Consider the following 16,914-nt stretch of genomic DNA (forward strand, 5'->3'; position numbering starts at 1 on the left):
ATATAAAGGTTATAGTTAAACACAAGTTTCTGCAGCCACTATGTATATATATTATATGGAAACTTCAACTTCATCTCTCCCTACTAAAAAGACTTCTGGGAACTTGAAATGTAGTTTAAAAACCACTTTGTTTTTCTTTTCATTTTTTTTTTGTTAGATGGAGTCTTGCTCTGTCACCAGGCCAGAGTGCAGCGGTGCGATCTTGGCTCACTGCAACCTCTGCCTCCCGGGTTCAAGTGATTCTCCTGCCTCAACCTCCCAAGTAGCTGAGACTACAGGCGCCTGCCACCACTTGGGCTCAGCTAATTTTTGTATTTTTAGTAGAGATGGGGTTTCACCATGCTGGCCAGGATGGTGTCGATCTCTTGACCTCGTGATCCACCCGCCTCAGCCTCCTGAAGTGCTGGGATTACAGGCACACGCCACCATGCCCAGCTAATTTTTTTGCATTTTTAGTAGAGACAGGGTTTCATCATGTTGGCCAGGCTGGTCTTGAACTCCTGACCTCAGGTGATCCGCCCCCCTCACCCTCCCAAAGTGCTGGGATTACAAGCGTGAGCCACCGTGCCTGGCCTAAAAGCCACTTTCTTAGCCAACCTCTTTAACAAAACTAATATGCAAGAAACAGAATCTGGAAACTTAGTGTTTGGTTATTATTCATTATAATACTCAACCAAAGCTTTACAAATTTTGACTTTGGCATATGACTTCAAAATTTTTAGGAAGAGACACTCTAGCTAGAATTCCCAACTCTCTCCTCTGTCTATCCTTCCATTTGAGTAAACATTTTATGCCACTCTCTGTGGTGGACTCCAACTTTCAGAGACTCAGAAACATGGCTGCCTGTGCAGTGCTGATATCATAGAGCAATAGAAGCAGTGCCATAAAAGAGGTCATCTCCTCTACCTGATCATTTATAGAGGAGGCCTAGAGAGGGGGAGGGAAGACATTAATTCATTCCTTTATTCATTCATTTAGCATTTATTGAACAAGTGTGTTGCAAGTATGCCATTAGGGTGTGGAATTACAAACATAAATAAAATACTGTTTCTACCATTTCAGAACATAGCTTAATTGGGGAAAAAGACACACCAACAACCAGAACATGATGAGTTATCATAGGAGCACTTTCCTTCAGGAAACAGCTGTTGGTCCTTTGTTGTATGCCAGATTCTGTGCTAGGCTTGGAGAATATAGGGAATAAGTCAGAGAGGTCCCTGGTCCTGATGAAGTTTAAAGACACATCAGGAAGTAGATTTGAACAAGCTCATAAGAAATGTTGAATGGCTGGTTGTGGCAGCTCACGCTTCTAATCCCAGCCCTTTAGGAGGCCAAGGCAGGAGGATTGCTTGAGCCCAGGAGTTCGAGACCAGCCTGGGCAACATAGCAAGACCCTGTCTCAAAAAGAAAAGTTAACGAATAAATAAAAAAGAAATAGTGTTGAGCAAAAATGTTGCAGGTGCTCACCACGTTCTCCACAGGCTCACGTGGGGGAGAGAAGAGAGGGCGTCAGAAGTCGCAGACTTATGAACGGCAGTGGTGGAGCCCATTGGCTCCCTGGAACTCTCGGGACTGCATGGTGTGGGTCAGCATAGGTGGCCTGCGAGGATCTTGGTAGGTAGTCCACAGAGAGAGGCCTTGTCCTCCATAGTGATCACTATTTCAGGGATGGAGTAGAGGTCAGGGCAAGGAACAACTAAATGTCTTAGAGAGTGATGCTCCCTGCTCATAGAAGTGGCTCTCTTAGAAAAGGGACATGTCAGTGGCAGGGACTGGCAAACCTGCATCTCCAACCGAGCTGACTCAGCTGTGCAGGGCCGGCCCTCTCTAAGCTGCATGATGGGGAGGAAATGGGCCCCCAGGTCTCTGCATTTGCCTTTCCTTCAATACTGAAGGCCATGTGCATAGGGCTGTGTGATTATTTCAGCAGCACTTGGCTGGGTAAAGGTAGCAGAATAAATGGAACAGACAGGATGATCCAGACCTGGGTCCACCTAGACGCATGCACATGGCACAAGATGTGACAGAGCCACTTCACGGATGCCTTTTTGATAAGCCGTTTACAGGACTTCAGGATGCTTCCTGAGGACAATGGGATGTCATCAAAGGCATTGAGAACGATGTGAGAAATTGTTTTCATTTTTCTTTTTTTTTTTCTAGAAACAAGGTCTTGCTCTGTTGCCCATACTGGTATGCAGTGGCACGATCATAGCTCACGGCAGTCTTGACCTCTCTAGTTCAAGCATTCCTCCTACCTCAGTCTCCTGAGCAGCTGGGACTCCAGGCATGTGCCATCACACCCAGCCATTATTATTTTTTTTTTTGAGACAGAATCTTGCTGTGTCACCTAGGCTGCAGTGCAGTGGCGCAATCACAGCACACTCCAGTCTTGACCTCCCACCTCAGCCTGTAGAGTAGCTGGGACTATATCCAGCTGTTTGTTTATTTTTTTGTTGAGATGAGGTCTCACTATGTTGCGCAGGCTGGTCTTGAACTCTTGAACTCAAGTGATCCTCCCACCTTAGCCTCCCAAAGTGCTGGGATTATAGGCATGAGACACTGCACTTGGTCTAATTCCTTTTCATTTTAAAAAGATATAGAGGAAGTAGATTGGAACAAGGGCAAGGAAGATCCAATGAGACAAAGTGAGTGGCTGTTGTAATGATCTAGGTTGCTGGAGATTTTTAAAAATGTATTTTGTTCACTGTTTTATTCCCAGAACATAGAAGAGTGCTTGGTTCCAAATAGACACCCAGTAACAGTTAATAAATCAACAAAATTCAGTTGCTGGTTTGAGGGTCAGTGGAATGTGGGTCCCTTTTACTGACACATTGAATTTCTGATCAAATCTCCTCTTAGCATTAATATTTCCAATGACTCTGGAGTGGGAGGGCCATTTTCCAGGCTTTAGGGCCAACTGACAGAGAAAAATGAAAATCCAGGTACCACGAGGCTGAAAGGTGAAGACGGAGTCATCTGAAATTCTTCCCAACCAGCTCATCAAGATCAACTGGTTGATATAAATGTGTTACCTGGAAGGATGACTTCATGTGTTTGTTTTCTGTTTTGGAGAAAGGAAGTGTATTTGGCAAGGGAGCTTCTTCCTTTGTTCAGCTCTGGGAATCCTTAAAGTCAATAGATTTCCAGCAGGTTATACTCAAACAAGGTTGTCTTTCATGGCAAACAAGGCCTTAGAAACAGACAGGCCCAGTTTTCAGCACCAGCTCAACCACTCTCAAGACATGCGATCATGGGCAATTAACCTATTTAATATCCATGACTCAGCTTTTTCCATCTATAAAATGAAATAATCCTAGTGCCTATATCATAGAATTGTTCTGAAAAATAAGTGAGATAATATGTGTAGTGCATTAATTAAAACATGGAACCAATAAGCACTTGCTGGATGTCAGGGGTCATTACTTCTACTACAATTAAAGTGGAAAATGGAAAGAGAGTAAGGCCTGCTGGAGCCAGATGTCCCCTGGTGGAAGCTCTGGTCTGGAGACTGGCAACACACCTGAGTGGCCTATTGCCCTGTGCTGATGGCTTAGCCTGGTATGTCTGCTGATCACAAGCCAGGAGGAGTGGGAACTGAGCCGTAGCCACATTGGAAGAAAATCCAGGAGCAAACTCCATGTGAGAGTCGTGAGAGCTGGCAGTGGAAGGGCTGCCGCCTGAAAGCTGGTGCTTGGTATGTCCGCATGAGAAATTAAGGGATCGGGATGGGAACGTCTTTACTTTAAGCCTTTTCTGCTTGAGGTGACTGCATATGACAGGGGACCCAAAGTGACAGCATAAGCTGTGGTCTCCCTGCAGACTTAGATGTGTCATGGAGGCTGCGTAGGTGGCAGAGAGCTTGAGTTGCTCCAAGGCCAAAGAACCCATGCTCGGTTCAGAGAATGTGAAGACCACACGCTTGGGCCAACCATGCTGGGCCAGTGTTGGATTTGCGGGCAGGTTCTGAACACAGAGTGTCAGCCGCTACTTAGGTTGTTCTTTTTTACATGGGGCCGCCAGTCTGAATGCCTCCCCGATGGGATCTGTGCTAAAGCCCTAGGCAGGGGAAGTGTAAGTTCCCAAATAAGAAAGGTGAGTCACTGAAGTAGGATAACAGGGAGGAGGCAGCTCCTGGGGTAAAACCTGCATCAGAGGAGAAAGGGAAGAGCCTCTTAGCAGGGAGCCAGCCTTGCTGCCTGGGCAGACGCATCTTTTATTTTCTTATACATTTATCAGTCCAGGAAAATGTAAGCCCAGCGCATTCAGGGGTCTTAACACCTTTGTTTTCCTGCTGTGTCCCCGGTTCGGAGAAACAGGCTTAGCACAGCAGAGATGCTCGAGACATATTTGTTGAAGAAATGAATGAATGAATGAATGGATGCAGATTCACTTACGCAGCAATCCCTTGTCAGGTGAGAAGGTAGAGAGTGCTGCTCTAATCCCTTCTCTCTTTACCTCTGCCTTACCAAATTCCTCCTATTTTATGGGGTTTAGTGAAAATATCACCATTACCAGCTGTTTTATTTTCCCCTAAAATAGCTTTTTATCTGTTGTTGACATGTAACTCGGCCCTGGATGGTTTATGGTTTTGTCTTATTTTGCCTTTGTTTGGTTTGGTATGAATTTGATATGAGATTGTAAGTTCTTTGAGGGAGAGGCCATGCCTTAGAATCACAGACCTCTCCAGTCATAGCGTCCTGAGGAAAGGAACTGAGGCTCAGAGAAGCAAAGCCACAAAAATGCTACACAGCCCTTTGTGTGTTAAAGTGGCTCCACCATTTCTTTCTGGGGAGACTTCTGACCTTGTCCATAAATGCCTTCTTAGTGCTCCTCCAAATGGAAGTGGGCTGGCCTTCTGTGGAGGGATGTGGCCTCCTAAGATGCCTCAACTTTCTCCAGAGGATGACAGCCTTTCACAAAAGCATGTCATTTCCAGTTGAACTGTGGTAAAAAGAAACCAGGAGGCATTTCAATGAGAACATAGAGTGTCCACATCCCAGGCATCTGCTGGGATGTTCCTGTCAATGCCCTCCCCCAGCACTTACCACAGTTGCATCAGGAGACATATTCTGTATAGGGAATGCTTCACTCTTTTGGTGCTTTAAAAATTACCCCTGGGTTCAGAGCCCAGGGTGCCCACCTTTACACAATGTAACCACCAGGAGAGATTAACTGAGAGCCTGGCACCTTCTTAGTCTGATTAGAGACATTTACCATCTACTCTTCTTGAAGCCTCTCTGGAGCCTTCATCTGCACAATTAGAACCTTGGTCTCTACAACCCATTATCTTAATCCAGACACTCTTTTCTTTTATTCCAGGTCTTTAGATAATAACTCTTTCAACCAATTGCCAATCAGAAAATCTTTCAATCCGCCTATGACCTGGAAGCCCCCACTTTGAGCTGTCCCCCCTTTCTGGTCCAAACCAATATACATCTTACGTGTATTGATGAATGTCTGCCTGTAACTTCTGTTCCCCTAAAATGTATAAGATAAAGATGTAACCCAACCACTTGTGGCATATGTTCTAAGGATCTCCTGGGGCTGTGTCGGGGGCCTTGACCACTCTTATTTGGCTCAGAATAAACCTCTTTAAATATTTTTTTTAAATCCCCCGATTAAGCCAGATTGACAGGAGAACCTACAGGAAGACATTAAGACATTCGTTTTTTGTTTTGTTTTGTTTTTTTGAGACAGGGTCTTGCTGTGTCAGCCAGGCTGGACTGCAGTGGCATGATCATGGCTCACTGTAACCTCAATCTCCTGGGCTCAAGCCATTCTTCCACCTCAGCCTCCTGAGTAGGTGAGAGTACAGGTGTGTGATATCACACTTAGCTAATTTTTCTTTTTTTTTTTTGAGAGACAGGTTTCACCATGCTGCCTGGGCTGGTCTTGAACTCCTGAGCTCAAGCAATCTGCCCGCCTTGGCCTCCCAAAGTGCTGGGATTACAGGCATGAACCACCACATGTGCTGACAACATGAGTTTTCTTCTTTGATGTATGTATATGTTTTTAATGAACTGAACTGTGAGTCTACATTGAGTGACATGATGACAACCAGCCTGTGAAACTCGCTGTGTGGACATTGGTGAGGACATTGAACCCAGCATTACACATTGAACAACAGGGCTTAGAGAAAATGAAGGAAGTTTCCATTCTGGAAGGAGCTAAACCAAACCCCAGTTTTAGGGGACACTTTTTTCTAACTGAATAGTTAATTTCTTTGGAGCAGGCCAACGTGAAAGTTATAGAAATTAAATGTCCATGTGAGGTTCTGAGCAAAACATAAGTAGGAAAGGCAACTATTTTCTTCTGGGGTCATGTGCCAACCTGCCCTGTGAATGCTTGGAGGGAGGACAGACTCTTGCTCTGGGGCATTTTCTATCCTCATGTGTAGCCGACATCCTTAATCAATCCCAGCATGACTGATTTCCTGATTTCTCCACAGCCAAGGTGAATGGGAAAACATGACTTGGACCACGTTTGCATGGGATGGAAGCCTGGCCACCAGCCTTTCTTTAGGCATAGCAGCCTAGCTTGTCCTAGGGTGCAATAATCTCAAGACCTGGGGTCTAGAGAGGAAGAATTCCTCCAAGGAATCAAATGGGCCTCAAGTAAATGATTTGGGCTTTGCCTCAACCAGAGGCTGGAATAAAGAGCAGATCTGGTTTTTCAAACCATCTCTTATGTTTACAGGATTCAATTTCAGAGAATTGAGATAGTATCTCAATTCTTTGTAACAACACCCAGAGATAAGAACTACCTTAAATTTTACAGATAAAGATAATGAGACTGAGAAAGTTTTAAGTGACTTTCTCTACACTGAGTAGCTGAATGTGGATCTGTGCATGGGCCACTGAACATCAGCCACTGAACATGGGTCACTTACCCAAGTCTACTAGCCCTGAGGCAAAGGCCAGAGAAAGGAAGCCTTGGAAGAGATGGTGTAATAGGGGCCATGCAGTGGGGATCTGCACACTGGGTGTGCGAGTGGGGAGCTGCTTGCAGATGTGAGCTTATTGTGATTTCCCTACTCTTGGTACGCTGCCTTCCTTTCCCCAGGATGTTCTGTACGTGTACATCCTCCTTTCCTGCTCACTGTGGTGCCCCTCCAATTGGTCACCCCGCTTCTGTCCTTTCTCCTCTTCAACCCTTTCGCCACTCAGCAACCAAAGTGATTTTTCTTTAAAAAATTATCTTAGTTTAGATTCAGAGGGTACATGTGCATGTTTGTTACATGGGAATATTGTGTGCTGGTGGGGATTGGGCTTCTACTGTTCCCATTATCCAAAAGGTGCACATTGTACCTGATAGATACATTTTCAACCCTCACTCCCTCCCTTCCCAATCTCCCCTGCTCTTCAGAGCCCCCAGTGTCTACTATTTCCATCAAAGTGAGTTTTCTGAGATGTAAATCAGAGATTACGCCATTTCCTTGCTCATTACTCCATCGTGACATTTCACTGTACACAGACAAGGAGCATGTCCTCTCCCTAGCACTCGCCTTCTCCTCTGCAGGTGGTTGTTGCCTGCAGCTCCCTGTGCCCGGCTCCTCCTTGCCACTCAGACCTCATCAACACCTTTCCTGATCATCTGGGATGAATGTATCACCCCCACGCTACTTTACTTTCTGGAATCCTCATCCTCCTCCCTCTTTGTTTCCTTGGCCAGCTTTGTTTTTCTTGGCAGCATGGGTGGCTATGTAACATTGGATGCTGTGTTTAATTGTTTATAGTAGACACTTGTTTAATTGTTTACTCTTCAACCATAAAGGCAGAGACTCCTTTGTCGGTTGGTTGCTGCTCTCTCTCACCAAAAGGTAAGCTCCCTGAGGGCAGGGGCCCTGACCTCTTCTTGTCCATTCCTGAATTCCACATGGCTAAGGCAATTGCTGATACATGATAGAACCTCAAAAAATGTTTTTTTTTTTTCAATCAATGAGAAAAAAAAGGCAGCGTTTTGAATTGCAATGGAGAGAGTAGAGAAATAAAAGCTTCAACCCAGACCTCATCCCTGGACAGAGAAAATCCCATGTACTACATATATGGACACCAAGATGGGAACACATACCCCACCCTTCAGTGCATCAGTCCCTCATTCTGTTTCCAAACCTCACCCCCCCTCGGCCCCACATGCCTCAGAATGTAGCTCAGTGTCACTTCTAGGGCCCATCCCGATCAACTTGTTCATATCCCTTTAAGCACCTACCTGGCAATTTGGTAACTGTAGATTTCTCTGTCACCCCAACCCTGGAAGGCGGGGGTGGGCTTCTCCATCCCAGGGTCCCTTGCATTGTCCCTGCACATCACAGAGGCTTGGGGAACACCTGATAAATGATGAGGAGAGTGGACGAGTGACCAGCGAAGCCTGGAGTCAACTTTTGATGCCCCGAAGTCAATAAAATGACACAGGATGAAAAGGTCAAAAAGTTTCTTTAACGGCTCCTGCAGGAAGCATTTGAGCAGAGGAAATGACATTACTCAAACAGCATTGACTGCATTTTCTACTGCATTTTTCTATATTCTTGATGCTGTGGTGTTTGGCGCCTTGATCCTGTAGGGACTGCCCATTAGGATCAGTGAGGAAAAAAAGACAGTGTTTTGAGTTGCAGTTGAGAGAACAGGGAAATACAGGCTTCAACTCAGACCCCATCCCTGGACAGAGAACATTCCCATCTACATAGAGGGACATCAAGATGAGGACACATGTCCTGTCCTTCAGTGTATCGTCCCCCTCATTCTGCTAGAGCTAGCAAGCAGCCCCTGTGAGCACACTCACCGAACCAGAGCCCATACCCTAACTACCTTCTCTATCAAACTTGCACACACCAAGCAATATTTCCCCGGCCTGCCCTAAGTCACCCTAGAGCCACGTACCCCACAACCAGGGGTCACCCCTACAGCTCAGAGCCTCTCAAAATTATCCCAAAAATCCAATTCTAAGCTTGGGGACCTAGGAGACCTGTCCTGCCTCATCCATTCCTTGCTGTGAGAACCCAAGGAAGGCTCTGGGCCATACTCTCCCCTCTTCCTCCTGCTGCCTCCTGACCCACTGTGGTGATTCCCACATGGCCTGGCATGGCGGCCACACCTCTTGCTTCTGGGAATCTGTGAGCATCAGCTTCTTCCTTCATAATATCACTTCATGTGTGTGTGAGTTTACCATGACTAATTAAAACAAACTCAAGCATTTTTAGAACACAGATCCTGTTCTGATGCTTTTTCAGATCCATAAAAAAATAAATCCAATGAGGTCATGCATTCGGTATACCTAAGAGACAGTGGTCAACTTGCTAGACATCTTTCTATGCAAATAAAGCATAAAAATGATGTCCAAATCTTTACTTAGCCAAAAAAGTTTCTGGTGGATTTCATGCAAGAAGATGGAAAAAGAAAATGATGATTATGGTTCAAAATGTTCTAGTTTCTCAGGGTTCAAAGTACAGGGGAAAAAAAGAAAGAGAAAAAAGTATTTAAAACAAAAAGAAAAAATTTAAAAAAGAAACAAAAAGAACAAAATGTTCTTGCTAGCTTCTCAGGGTTCAAAGTAGAAGACAAAAAGAGAGAGAAAAACATAGTTAAAAGAAAAAAATAAAAATAAAAAAAGAAACAAAAAGAAAAAAACAAAATTTTCTTGCTACAAAAGGAAAAAAGACAGTCAAGGGGCCTGACAATGTCCAGGGAAGAGAGACACAACCTGCTCCCGCTCTGCAGTCCTGTGTGTGTTTGTCCATGTGAGTCCTCATAGCAGACCAGTCAGAGAAAAAAGTCAACTTGGCATCACTTCCCGGAGTTAATCATTTTATTTTTCTTAAGTTAATTAAACTATTTTTTCCTTAATGGGAGAGTGTCATAGTTTTCCCCTTTCATTCTTTGAGAGGTAACCATGTCCTCCCTGAAGTGGCAGAAACCTCTGTTGACTGCTCCGATCTGAAAGGAAATACAGTCCCTCTCCCCTTCAGGAGAATTTATGCTTTTTCCACTAAAGATGCAGATATTACTTACATTCCTACAGTGCTTTAAAATTTTGATGAGCTTTCAAGTCCATTTTGTCATCTAATTCCTCCAATAAGCAGTGATATAGGCAGAGTAGAGAATGTTTATACCCATTTTACAGATGGAGCTCGAAGATGAGGTAAAAGGCTGAGGCTTGGAGATAAGGCCACTTCTTTTCCCGTTAACTTGACCAAGATCAGCTGCCTAGAAAGTGGTAGAGAGGAGACAAGAAACCCAATGCAGCAGGGCTCAGCCCCTCATCAGTAGCCAGTTTCAACATGTAATAGTTTCATTTTGGCTAGGCGTGGTGTCTCACGCCTGTAATTCAGCACTTTGGGAGGCAGAGGCGGGTGGAGTGCTTGAGGTCAGGAGTTTGAGACCAACCTGGCCAATATGGTGAAACCTTGTCTCTACTAAAATTACAAAAATTAGCCAGGCCTGGTGGCACACGCTTGTAGTCCTAGCTACTCAGAAGGCTGGAGCAGGAGAATCGCTTGAACCTGGGAGGCGGAGGTTGCAGTGAGCTGAGGTCGTGCCATTGTACTCCAGCCTAGGCAAGACAGCGAGACTCCCTCTCAAAAAAAATAATTTTATTTGAATTATCTTTCTGTGAAAGAAATAGGTTCTGGTTCCCACACTTCCTGTGCACCAATCTTATTTGATGGAACAAAATTTGAATGTGCTACCTACATCATAGGCTGTTCAGTGATAGAGAGATAGATAAATGGATAGATAGATTACAAATATAGATGGATAGACATAGAGCTAGAGATAGATATATCTTCCACCTATCTGCTCACTATGCCAGGGTATCCTTGAAGCATTTGTTAACTTGACAGAGCCACAGCATAGAAGAAACTTGGGTCTTGAATGACTGCATGGAGCAGAGTCTGCCCTTGCATAGGTGCCCCAACACCCTATATTCTGGACCCTGCTGCGTCCACTCGGGCTGAATAATTCAAGAAAAAGCCACCTATCTGTTATAGCCCTTCCCTCCAGAGAGATCAGTGTATTAGTAATAGCCTTATTTATTTTGACTTTGATAGTATTTTTTGTTATTAAACAACTCTTGATGTTATTAAGGTGAGATAGTCCGAAGATTGTTTCTTCTCACTGTATAATGAAAGCAACTAGGGCAGAAATAACCAAAATCAAAAAGTGCATTAAAAACAGATGGCTGCAGGTGTCCTATTATCTTTTGCTTGTGTTAATTAAATTTAGTGTTGGCAGATAATATAAAAAGATACTCAGTTCAATTTGACTTTCGGAGAAATTACAATTTTTATTAGTACAATTATTTCCAAATATTGCAAATATCAGAGCAAGTAACCCCCAACTCATAGTGATTCAATACAATAAAGGTTTATTTACCACTCATGGAATAGGCTGCAGGATGGGGGACATTGGGGCACTCATGTGGGGGCAGCCTTTGCTCCATGCAGTCATTCAAGACCCAGGTTTCTTCTATGCTGTGGCTCTGTTAAGTTCAACAAATGCTTTGAGAATACCCTGGCATAGTGAGCAGATAGGAGGAGGATATCTGTATCTCTATCTATCTCTATCTCTATCTCTATCAGATCTGTATCTAAAATCTCTGTCTCTGTCTCTCTCTCACTGTCTCTATCTTTGTATCACTGAACAGCCTATGACATAGGTAGCACATTGAAATTTTGTTTCATTGAATAAGATTGATGCACAGGAAATGCAGGAACCAGAATCTATTTCTTTTATGGAAACATAATTGAAATGAAACCACTACTTGTTGAAACTGGCTGCTGATGAGGGGTTAAAGATGAAATCTAAAAATACGGTGTCATTTTATTTTGTATAAAAGTTAAAGAATATTCTGAGTTTGCTGCAGGTTTTTACTTCTTCTTTTATTTCTGCAGATACCTCTGAGATTATTTTGTTTCAATGTGTTGTTGAAACAAAGCATAGAAATTATTCAGATACATAGTATTTCCTGCCAGTAGCTTTGTCATCAATCTGACTGAGATACATCACCAAGCAAAAGCAAACTTTAAATATGAAATAGGCAGTCTTCATTCAAAATATTTATAGGCATTTAATATGGATAACCACTATTTCATGTATAACTTTTGCTTAATTATAATTGAGGAAGAACAGTAAGTTACAAAGAGGACAGTGATTCTCTTTGTTTCATGCCTCTCAGCACACTAGCATTAAACAATAGGTACAGAGATTTTTTTTCTTTGTATCGTGTTTTGTTCTGGTTATATTTATTGGCATGTAATTTTGTGTTTATGGAAACAAATAATAAAAATAGAACTAATTATATATATGCCTTAAAAAATTTACAGCTTGGCACAAGAAAAAATGGAAAGAAAGAGAAAAATATACTCTTTCACTAGAGAATATTTGGAAGGGAAGACGGAGTGAGTGCTGCCAGGTGGATGTGTGGTGGAACCTTTTTGCCAGCTTGTTTCCCTTGGGCCTTGGGCCTTGGGCCACTTTGTTTTCTCTGAAAGTGCTTTCTCTTTAGCAGGGACTTTGGTAGCATGAGCGGAACCCCTAGGTGTTCGTGGAAACCTGGCTGTCCAGGGGCTTGGGGGACACCACGGGACACGCTGCCACCCTCTAGTGGAGAATAGAGACGCACTCCACCACCAGGGGGTCTCCTCTGTCATTGTTTTCCAGCCTCAAAAACTCACATCCTAGCCCTGCGCTCATGGTGTCTCCGGCCTGTCATCTCAGCACTTTGGGAGGCCGAGGCGGTTGGGTCATTTGAGGTCAGGAGTTTAAGACCAGCCTGACCAATATGGTGAAACCCCATCTCTACTAAAAACAGGAAAACTAGCCAGGCGTGGTGGCAGGCACCTGTAATCCCAGCTACTCCAGAGGCTGAGGCAGGAGAATTGCTTGAACCTGGGAGACGGAGATTGCAGTGAACTGAGATCACGCCACTGTACTCCAGCCTCGGCAATGGAGTGAGATGCTGTCTCAAAAAACAACAAACAAACAACAACAACAAAACCTCACATCTTTTTTGGATAACATGAAAACCCCACACTTAAATCCCCTTCACTGACCCAGAGATTCTTAGGGGTGTCTGTTTGAGAATCACTAAATTTGTTGCACAATTTTGACAGCTGAGCTTTGGTGTAATTACTGTTGAGGCTTGTAATACAAAAAGCAAAATTTCTTTTTGTCTCTTTCACTTGTCAAATACAGATAATACTGTACCCCTGCATATGCGTACGTTTATTCAATAGTTACCCTCACCCTAGTGTTCCCTCAGGGGGGCACACACAATCGTGGTTGCTAAGCATTGCTTTGGTGCATGCTGAAGATCCCAGTAACTTCAAGATCTCTTTATTTTGAATCGTGTGTCTACTAAGGGGAGTGACCTGGATTCCAGTGAAATGGTTTCCACTGCACCTGCTCCTTTCACTTCCTCCCCTGCTCTGTCCTCCCCTTGCTCACCTCTCTTTCAATTTCTTTTTAGCCTGCCTTGCCTTTAGCAGGGGAAGAATGGTGAGAATAGACAGAATCCAGTCCTGAGCATGGTCGACCCGGGTTCTGGGCAGGTTACCTGTGCCATGCCCTTATTCTACCCGTTGGCCTGTGCAGGGAGGTAAGCACTGAGGAAAGACAGGTGTGTTCACTCTGCCCAGGTGAGCTCCGGGATGGGACTCCCTAGGAGGGATAGTGGGGAGGGACGTCTAGGCTACCATTCAGGGCTGGCCGTCTGGGCTTCAGGGACATTCTATCATCTTTGCCTTGTCCTGTGGTCTCCACAGAGACAGTGTTGGGGCTCCCCTGAGTCGCTGCAATTCCACAAGTGGGGAGCTCCCCTCACGTCTCTCTGCTTCCTTGGCCAACCCTCCTCTCCAGCTGCCGGGGCCCTGTCCACCTGACACTTGGACCTTGCTGCATGTTTCTCAGCTTCTGTCCACCTCTCCCATCTGGCTGTCTTTGTGTGTGTGTGTGTGTGTGTCTTTGTCAGTTATGGTGGGGTTTCTGGGCCACGTGGTCCGTGCTGTTTGAGCCATCCTCAGCTAGAGCCTGTACCATGTCTCTAGGGGAAGGGGCTGGGTATGAGGCCTGGAGAACTTTCAGGGCTGTCTTGCATGGAGGACTGTCTGCAGGTTTAGGAGCTGGGATAAAGGTAGTCCCTGCAAAGCCCGGACAGCCACAGCCCACCCCGGGGGGCCATCGAGAGCTACCTGGGTGGTCTCCTCCCCATCATTTACTCAGGGTATGTGTTAGTCAGGGTTCTGCAGAGAAGCAGAACCAATTCCTTCACTGTGTGGGGTGTGGTGAGCCACAGGCCGGCAGGCTGGAGACCTGGGGAGGAGCTGCAGGCCAGTCCCGAGGCCGCCTGCTGCCAGAACTCCCTCTTGCTCTGGGGAGGTCAGTCTTTGTTCCATTCATGTCCCCTCCTCGTTATGGAAGACCATCTGCTTTACCAATTTAAATATTTATCTCATAGTCCACCAATTTAAATATTTATCTCATCTGAAAACAACCTTACAGAAACATCCAGAGTACTGTTTGTCCAACTGCCCAGGAACCACGGCCCAGGCATAACATCAACCATCACAAGGCATTTCTCAGGTTTGCGTGTTCTCTGGCGCCTGACCCCCAAAGCCACATTCTCCTTGTCCTCAAGGATGGGTTTCTGGCCCTTAGTAGCTTTGAGACAGATTTGAGGTATTTGAGGTTCCTTGGAAGCACCAGTCATGCCCTGGTACTCTGTGTCCTGGGGACTCTGATGCTGAGCATGGACATCAGGCTGGTTCACACTCGGTGACTGTGGCACCCTCACCAGCCTCGCATAAAGCAGGAATGTTTAGCCTTGTCTTAAGGGTTTGCTTGAGGAAGGAAATGACGGTGAGCTGGGTAGGACTTTTCACATGGGGAATCATTGTGCTTACATTGTGGATTACGATGATCCCATCCTTTTTCAGAGAGCGTTTTCTCTGTTTGCTTATTGCCATGGTCTGGTCCTGGGGAAAGAAGCAGTTGGGGACTCTGGTGAGAAGGAACAGGGGCTCCCCCAGAAGCAAGGACAGAGAAAGCACGGCTGTGCTTACTCAGATGTGCTCAGCAGGCTGCGATGTCTGCAGCCTGGGGCTCCTGCGCCTGTCTCTTTGATGTGACCTCTACCTCTCCCTCACCATCCAGGCTGTCCTGGGGCAAACTCCAGGTGGTCACCTTGAGATGCGTCTCTGGGCAGAGGAGTCTAGAAAAGACACCACTTTCTCCTCCACTCCTGTTTCCTGGGTGTACCTAGGGAACTACACCAGGTCCTCCCCCAGGCACCTGCTCCATTAGTGACCGGAGGCCGTCTTCACACGCCCGGTGAGCAAGGAAGTGGCACCAGCTGGGATCCTTCTTCTCCAGCCACACCCAGCTGAGAAGGCTGAAGCCAGCACCGCAGCCGGTCCTGTGGACTTGAACTGCTCCGCTGCTGCAGGCATGTCCTGCCAGGTGGAACAAAAGGAAGAACACATTTCACATGCACAGTTCACACTAGAATGCTATTTAATTCTGAGGGGAATTGGATGACCCTTTACTCCCTCCTCCCTCTGACTTATTTGTTAATTTTCATTTTCTAGATCTCATGGACTTTTTCATAAAGCTTACGTTTCATATTTTATAGTTTGTATTGAAGCGTAATTTGCAGAGTGAAAAGCACCGATCTTGGGAGTTCGGCCAAGTATGTTTTGGCGAATGTGTTCACCTGTGTGACGCCGGTCCCCATTGTGACATGGAGCATTCCCATCCAGCCCCAGACTACACCTTCCTCTTCTCTGCCTCCTCTCCTGATCCACTGCACTGCATTCCCTACACAGCAGACAGGGCGGGAATCGTGCTGTTCTTCTAAGGAACATCCTCCAGTGACTGCATTGCACTGAGAAGCCCCTCCTGGCCCTCGCGGGCCGCTGTGCTCTGTGCCCTCCTACAGCTCTGACTGGTCCTGCAGCCCCCAATCACTGGCCTTCTTCCTGGCCCCGAGCACAAACCCCCATCTTAGCACCTCAGGGCCTTTGCATTTGCTCCCCTGCCTCCCTCTCTGGAATTCTGCCCCTGCGATCTGCATGAGTTGAGCCCTTTCATCATCTGGGTCTCAGGTCAGGAACGCTGACCAAGACTCTCCCCTTGACCAAACTTTAGCCAGGCTCCTCTGAGCCATCTTTTCAACTAGGCCTGGACCTTGGTCCTGTCTGTCTTTGGTCTGCCCAGCCCCATCTTAGCAAAGAATCCTGCTAGGTCACCCCTCGACTTTCTAGGTCACCCCCACTTGCTAGGCCACCCCCCACTTGCTAGGTCACCTCTCCACTTGCCAGTTCAACCCCCCACTTGCTAGGTTACTCCCCCCACTAGCTAAGTTACCCCCTCACTTTCTAGGTCACCCCCTCACTCACTAGGTCATCCCCGCTTGCTAGGCCACCCCCCACTTGCTAGGTCACCCCCCACTTGCTAGGTCACCCCCTCACTCACTAGGTCACCCCCCACTTACTAGGTCACCCCCCACTTACTAGGTCACCCCCCACTTGCTAGGTTACCCCCTCACTCACTAGGTCACCCCCACTTGCTAGGCCACCCCCCCACTTGCTAAGTCACCCCCCACTTGCTAGGTCACCCCCTCACTCACTAGGTCACCCCTCACTTACTAGGTCACCCCACACTTGCTAGGTCACCCCCCACTTGCTAGGTCACCCCCTCACTCACTAGGTCACCCCCACTTACTAGGTCACCCCCCACTTGCTAGGTTACCCCCTCACTTACTAAGTCACCCCCCACTTGCTAGGTCACCCCCCCTTACTAGGTCAAGTCACCCCCCACTTGCTAGGTCACCCCCACTTACTAGGTCACCCCCACTTGCTAGGTTACCCCCAACTTAGTAGGTCACCCCCACTTGCTAGGTCACCCCCTCACTTACTGGGTCACC

The sequence above is a fragment of the Pongo pygmaeus genome, chromosome 7, assembly GCF_028885625.2.
Source record: "Pongo pygmaeus isolate AG05252 chromosome 7, NHGRI_mPonPyg2-v2.0_pri, whole genome shotgun sequence".
Lineage (NCBI taxonomy): Eukaryota > Metazoa > Chordata > Mammalia > Primates > Hominidae > Pongo > Pongo pygmaeus.